The sequence below is a fragment of the Nicotiana sylvestris genome, chromosome 2 (genome assembly GCF_000393655.2).
Source record: "Nicotiana sylvestris chromosome 2, ASM39365v2, whole genome shotgun sequence".
NCBI classification, from domain to species: Eukaryota; Viridiplantae; Streptophyta; class Magnoliopsida; order Solanales; family Solanaceae; genus Nicotiana; species Nicotiana sylvestris.
This window is the reverse complement of record NC_091058.1, coordinates 171,802,252-171,808,251: the sequence shown is the minus strand read 5'-3', so window position 1 is coordinate 171,808,251 and position 6,000 is coordinate 171,802,252.

Sequence of the window (6,000 nt, the reverse complement as noted above, 5' to 3'; positions counted from 1 at the left end):
AATATATGATTTTTACCAAATTCCATAACAAATATTGTGGTTAAATCTCATTTTTATCAAAAACCTAGGTTTTCCATCTAACCCATGAATTCCACAAATTTACATTGTTAAGTGTATACGGTAAAATCAGAGGATCCAATTTTCCATCGTTATGATGCCTCGAAGGCTCGAAATCACGGTCGAGTTTCATCCCTCGAGGGTCATCGATGCTCGACTGCGGGAAAGTATGAGACCGAAGGTTACGGGAAGAAAATGGGGAGTTCCCAAGGCGTGAAGCTAGAGCCGACAAAATCTGCCAGGCTAGTCTGAGCCCGTATCGTGGCATTAATTAGGTGTCCCATCTCCATATCTTTGTAATTAATGCGTTTGTATTATGTTAGGATTCCCCCTCTTATATAAAGGGGATCCTTTTCATTTTGTAAACAACTGTTGCTCCATAATAAATGTACTAGAACATTCTCTCTGCTCTCTAACACATTCTCTTGGTCTCGTCATCTCATTTATTGTTCATATTTATTGTGTTCAATTTATTGTTCATCATTTATTTCTTATTATTGGCCATAAAGAGCCGTCTTTGATTTATTAATAACTATTAGTCACCATCGACCGCCTTCGATAGCTCCCAGCCGAGCTTCAGACTCGACCCCGAGGCCCTCGAAACTGATTGACAGTGATTCAGTTTGATTAACATCTCGTTTCTAAGCTCTTATCTCGTCTCTAAGTCTTTCACCTAGCATCAACTGTCTAAAAACTATCATAAAAATAGATCACGTATTTTTAGAACCACTAAATCAAATTTAATTATTATTACCATTTCCACAGTAAATAGTTTAGCGCCCATCGTGGGGCTAAAAATAATAGTGATTATTTGCTTGCTGGTTTAACTACATAATGCAAGTTATCTTTCACGCTTTGTCTTGCCCAAGATCTTTGATTTTAGGTCAAAATGTCTGACTCAGTAAACAACAATCTTGAGAACCACGGAGAAAATGGTGTAGATGTTTCAGGTGTTGGTATACCACCGCGAAACCCTGAGAACGTACCAGAACCGATTTCCGTGGATGCGGTCTCACGCGATACTCAACATGTCGATGTAAGCTCCCACACTAATAGGAGCGTGCACCAAGGAGACCAACGAGAGGCCCAGGAAACCTCGGCTAGGGAAGAACGAGAGGTTAGCCTTCACATTATTTTTGAAATGTTGTTGGCACAACAACTAGCGATTGCTCAACTACAAAGTCACCAGAAAACTCCCAGCACAGTAGCGCCGGGGACAACTCCCCCGGCCGAGCAGGTACCGGAGAGGTCAAGCAACAACGGGTCGGTAGCTGACCTCGCCATCGTAAAGATCCTCAAGGACCTCACAAAGAGGATCGAATCGGGCGAGAAGAAGATAGAAGCCAACGACAAAAAGGTCGAGACCTACAACTCCAGGTAGACCAAATTTCGGGCGCACCCCCATCTTGAAAGGTGTGGATTCGAAGAAGTTCATACAAAGGCTGTTCCCAGAGGAAGTGGCTCCAAAGCCCATTCCAAAGAAGTTCAGAATTCCAGACCTTCCAAAATACAACGGGACCTCAGACCTCAATGAGCACGTTACTGCTTACACTTGCGCAGTGAAGGGCAACGACATAAAGGATGATAAGATCGAGTCCGTCTTACTAAAGAAGTTCGTGGAAACACTCTCGAAGGGGGCCATCATGTGGTATCACAACCTAGCTCCTAACTCCATAGACTCATTTGCCATGCTGGCAAATTCCTTCATAAAGGCACATGCCAGTGCCATCAAAGTAGCAACAAGGAAGTCTGACGTCTTCAAAATCAAGTAGAGGGAGAATGAGATACTGCGAGAGCTCGTATCTCGCTTTCAAATAGAACGGATGGAACTACCACCAGTCTCCAATGACTGGGCAGTACAGGCCTTCACTCAAGGTCTGAATGAGCAAAGCTCGGTGGCTTCGAAGCAACTGAAATAGAAACTGGTCGAATATCCCATCGTGACCTGGTCGGACGTTAACAATCGATATCAATCAAAAATTAGGGCCGCGAATGAACAACTAGGAGCCCTCTCGGGCTCGGTATGCCCAAGCAGGCTTTTGGCGAAGGAGCCAAAGCCAAACAAGGAAAGGTACCAGCCATACACCGACGCTAGGAAAAATGCCCCGAGGCATAACATACCCCGCAATGATCGAAGGATGGATAGAAGCCAAAACCCTTTGGGATTCGTCAACAAAATCGGATTCGATAGGAACACAAGGCCAATGGAGGCACCTAGTTGTCGGAGTACAAATTCAACATAGATGTATCAGACATTGTGTATGCCATTAGTAAAATCAGAGACGCGAGGTGGCCCCGGCCTATGCAATCAGATCCTTCGCAAAGAAATCATAATTTAGTTTGTGAATTTCACAACACGCACCACCACAGGACCGAGGACTGCCACCAGCTCCGAGAGGAAGTGGCTAGACTACCTAGTAAAGGTCACCTCCCAGAATTCCTCAGCGATCGGGCCAAAAACCAGTTCCGGAAAAGAGAGGCGGCCATGAAGAACAAAACGAATGAGACACAACATGTCATCCACATGATCTTGGAAGGCATCGATGCCCCACAAGAGCCCATAATGAGAAGAACAAAAATATCCATCACCAGAGAAAAGCGAACTCATAATTACATACCCGAGGATGCCCTCACATTTAGCGATGAGGGCATCAAGACCTTGTCTCAGCCCCACAACGACACACTGGTAATCTCTTTTCTTGTAAATACATTTCAGATTTAACGTGTACTTGTGGATCCAGGCAGCTCGGCCAATATTATCAGGTCGAGGGTGGTAGAGCAGCTCGGACTGCTTGACCAAATCGTACCCACCTCTCTAGTCCTCAACGGTTTCAACATGGCGAGCAAAACAACAAAAGGGGAAATCACCCTTCTAGTCAACATGGCCGGCACAATCCATGAAGCTAAATTCCATGTCATCGAGGGAGACATGAGGTACAATGCCTTGCTCGGAAGGCCATGGATACACTGCACGAGAGTAGTACCATCCACCCTCCATCAAATGATGAAATTCCCCACAAAGGATGGGATTAAGACCGTCTACGGGGAACAACATGCAGCGAAAGAAATGTTAGCGGTACACGATGTGACCTCAGCACCGGTACCTCTACCTTCGAAGGAGCCAAAGGATAAGCAAATAGTAAAATAGTAATAACAAACTACACTCCCGGCTATCCCGGACTAAGAAAAGAGGGGAATCGTACCGCATCCTCATCACAGGCGACTAAAACATATTAGGGCTCGAAACATCGCCGGCACGTTCTACACTAAGGTATGACCGTATCCTCTCTCTTTCAATTATATTCTACGCTGATCTGAGTGCATGTATCCAATCAAAACGGCTAAAGCACTCTCTGACTCGAAGGCCTTAGGTTTCAAAAAGCATGCATTGCACTCTTTTCCTTCGACCGGGTTTTTATCCCAAAAAGGGTTTTACCGGCAAGGTTTTTAACGAGGCAACATCTATATGCTGCCTAAGCAAGATACAACAATTATTCAAGGCTTCTTTTGCAACCAGCCTCAAATACTGGGGGCCATTCCCCTGGAAGGTCACCTACTCGGAGAAGCCAAGATACGCCAAACGGGGGCTCAATAGGAAAGTAATGTACCGGGCCAAACGGTCGAACGAACCGTATCCGCATAGAACAACTGAGCCCGCAACAACAAAAACATGTATACTTGTACCAAGTAATCAAAGAAAAACATTTTGCATTTCAAGGAAGCTCGATATTTTTGCAAAAAAATGGCCCCAAAGCCGAAAGGCACCCCGAACACTCGGGGACTGGCGTCAACAACTTATAAAAATGCGACCTCCGAGTCGGAGATCCTAACTCATAAGCCCTCAACGAGGCAACATCAAGATCACAAAGTGGCTCCAAAGCCAAAAACGTCCCGAACACTCGGGGATTAGCATCGAAAACTCAAGGCTACACGACCTCCGGGTCGAAAACTCCGAAATCATAAGCCCTCGATGAGCTAATACCAAGTTCACAAGTAATGGCTTCCGAGCCTTGAAACCCTCGATGACTCAGGGATTGTCGTCAATCGCCATCTCTATCGACTTATCAAAACCCGAGGTCGTAAGGCCACATGCGGGCAACCTTGGTCTCGTAAGGCCTACATAAGGCAACAACAACATCTGTAAGACCTCAAGCAAGGCATGAACAATACTTGTACCAAGTATCCAAAACTGTAAGACCTCAAAGGCATGAAAAACTTATAAGACCTTACTAATGGCATAAACCCGATCTCAAAGTTTCGGCCATATATCGAACTTGTAAGACCCCTAAAAAGGCATAACCTTGATATAGATGCCGAAACTACTTCACTCGGGACTTAAAGGCTCCGTCCAAATACAAATGACTCCGATCAAAAGGCTGTACCAGCCAAACTAATGTGACACGGGTACGCCCGACCATCGCTATAAATCGCAGGCCTTCAATTACTTCGAATATACTTCGGAAAGAACCGATTAAATAGGCTACCCTCGATATAGGCAAAAGAGCTTCGACCATGTTAGCTCCTAAACATTGGCTTCGAAATACTCAGCCTCCGAGCCTAACCTCCTGAGGTGCTCAATCATCGCCATGTAACAACTTACAATCGAGGTTTTATTAAACCATCGAAGAGTCGGGCAAACACTATTTCAAAAAATCATTATCGAAGGAAAAATAAAGCCTACATGAAAGGTCGTATCAACCCAAGGCGTAAGAGCCACTGTCGCCAGCCCACATATATAAAAGGTCGTACTGACCCAACGCGTAAGAGCCTAAGGGCCAGCTTGCAATTCAAAAACTTGAGGGTCGAATAAGCTCGAGTCATAACCTGATTTGGAGACTGAATCCAAAATAGTTAACTAAATATGCCTAAGGTCAAAAGCATAAGTGGCACTGTCGCTAGCCCACATATATAAAAGGTCGTACCAACCCAACGCATAAGAGCCTAAGGGCCAGCTTGATTCAAAAACTTGAGGGTCAAATGAGCTCGAGTCGTAACCCGATTCAGAGACTGAACCCAAAACAGTTAACTAAATATGCCTAAGGGCAAAAGCGTAAGAGCCATTGTCACCAGTCCACATAGACTAAAAGGTCGCATCGACCCAAAGCGTAAGAGCCATTGTCACCAGCCTAAAATTCGACAACTTGAGGGTCAAATAAGCTCGAGTCGATGCCCGACTCGGGGACTGAGCCCAAAACAGTTGGCCTAAATATGCCTAGGAGCAAAAGCGCGTGAGAGCCTACGGGCTAGCCCAATGAGCCTCAAGGCCATACCGTGAATCTAAGGATTCCTCTCAGCTCAAAGACCAGTTCATCTGGCTAAAATCAAGGCAAAAAGAAATGCAGTAGAAACAAAACTGCAAGGTTTCTTCTTTATACATACATGCGAAAAAATACAATCTCCACTTACAAACGTGCTTTGAGAATGATGTATGCAGAATACGAAAGAAAAATCTACATTCCCCGTAGAGGCTATGGCCTGTTGGCCTCACCTTCGTTATCCTCGGCATCGGACAGAAGCAACCGAGAACCACGCTCGTCCGCCCTTGCCTACATCAACTCTTCTGAGAGGTCAAATCCCCTAGCGCGGATCTCCTCGAGGGTTTTCTTCCAAGACTTACACCGAGCATATTCTTTGCTCCTATCTTCGCGGTAAAGGATCTTTCTTAGTTTAACTTGAGCATCGGCAAAATCCTTCAAATAGACCGCCACTTTCTGGTCAGCCTTAGTTCAGCTCATTACAGCTTCAGCTCAAACATCCACAACCTCGGCCTTAATCTTCGAGAGCTCAGTCTCGAGCTTTGTAATCATATTTGTTCAAGACAAGCTGTTATCGCGAGTTAAGCGAAGTTGAATCTTAAGGGCAGAAGCTTTAGCCAGAGCACCCTTCTCCGTCGAAGCCTGAGCATTCGCCTGAGCGTTTAACTCATCATAGTTGCGCTTGGCT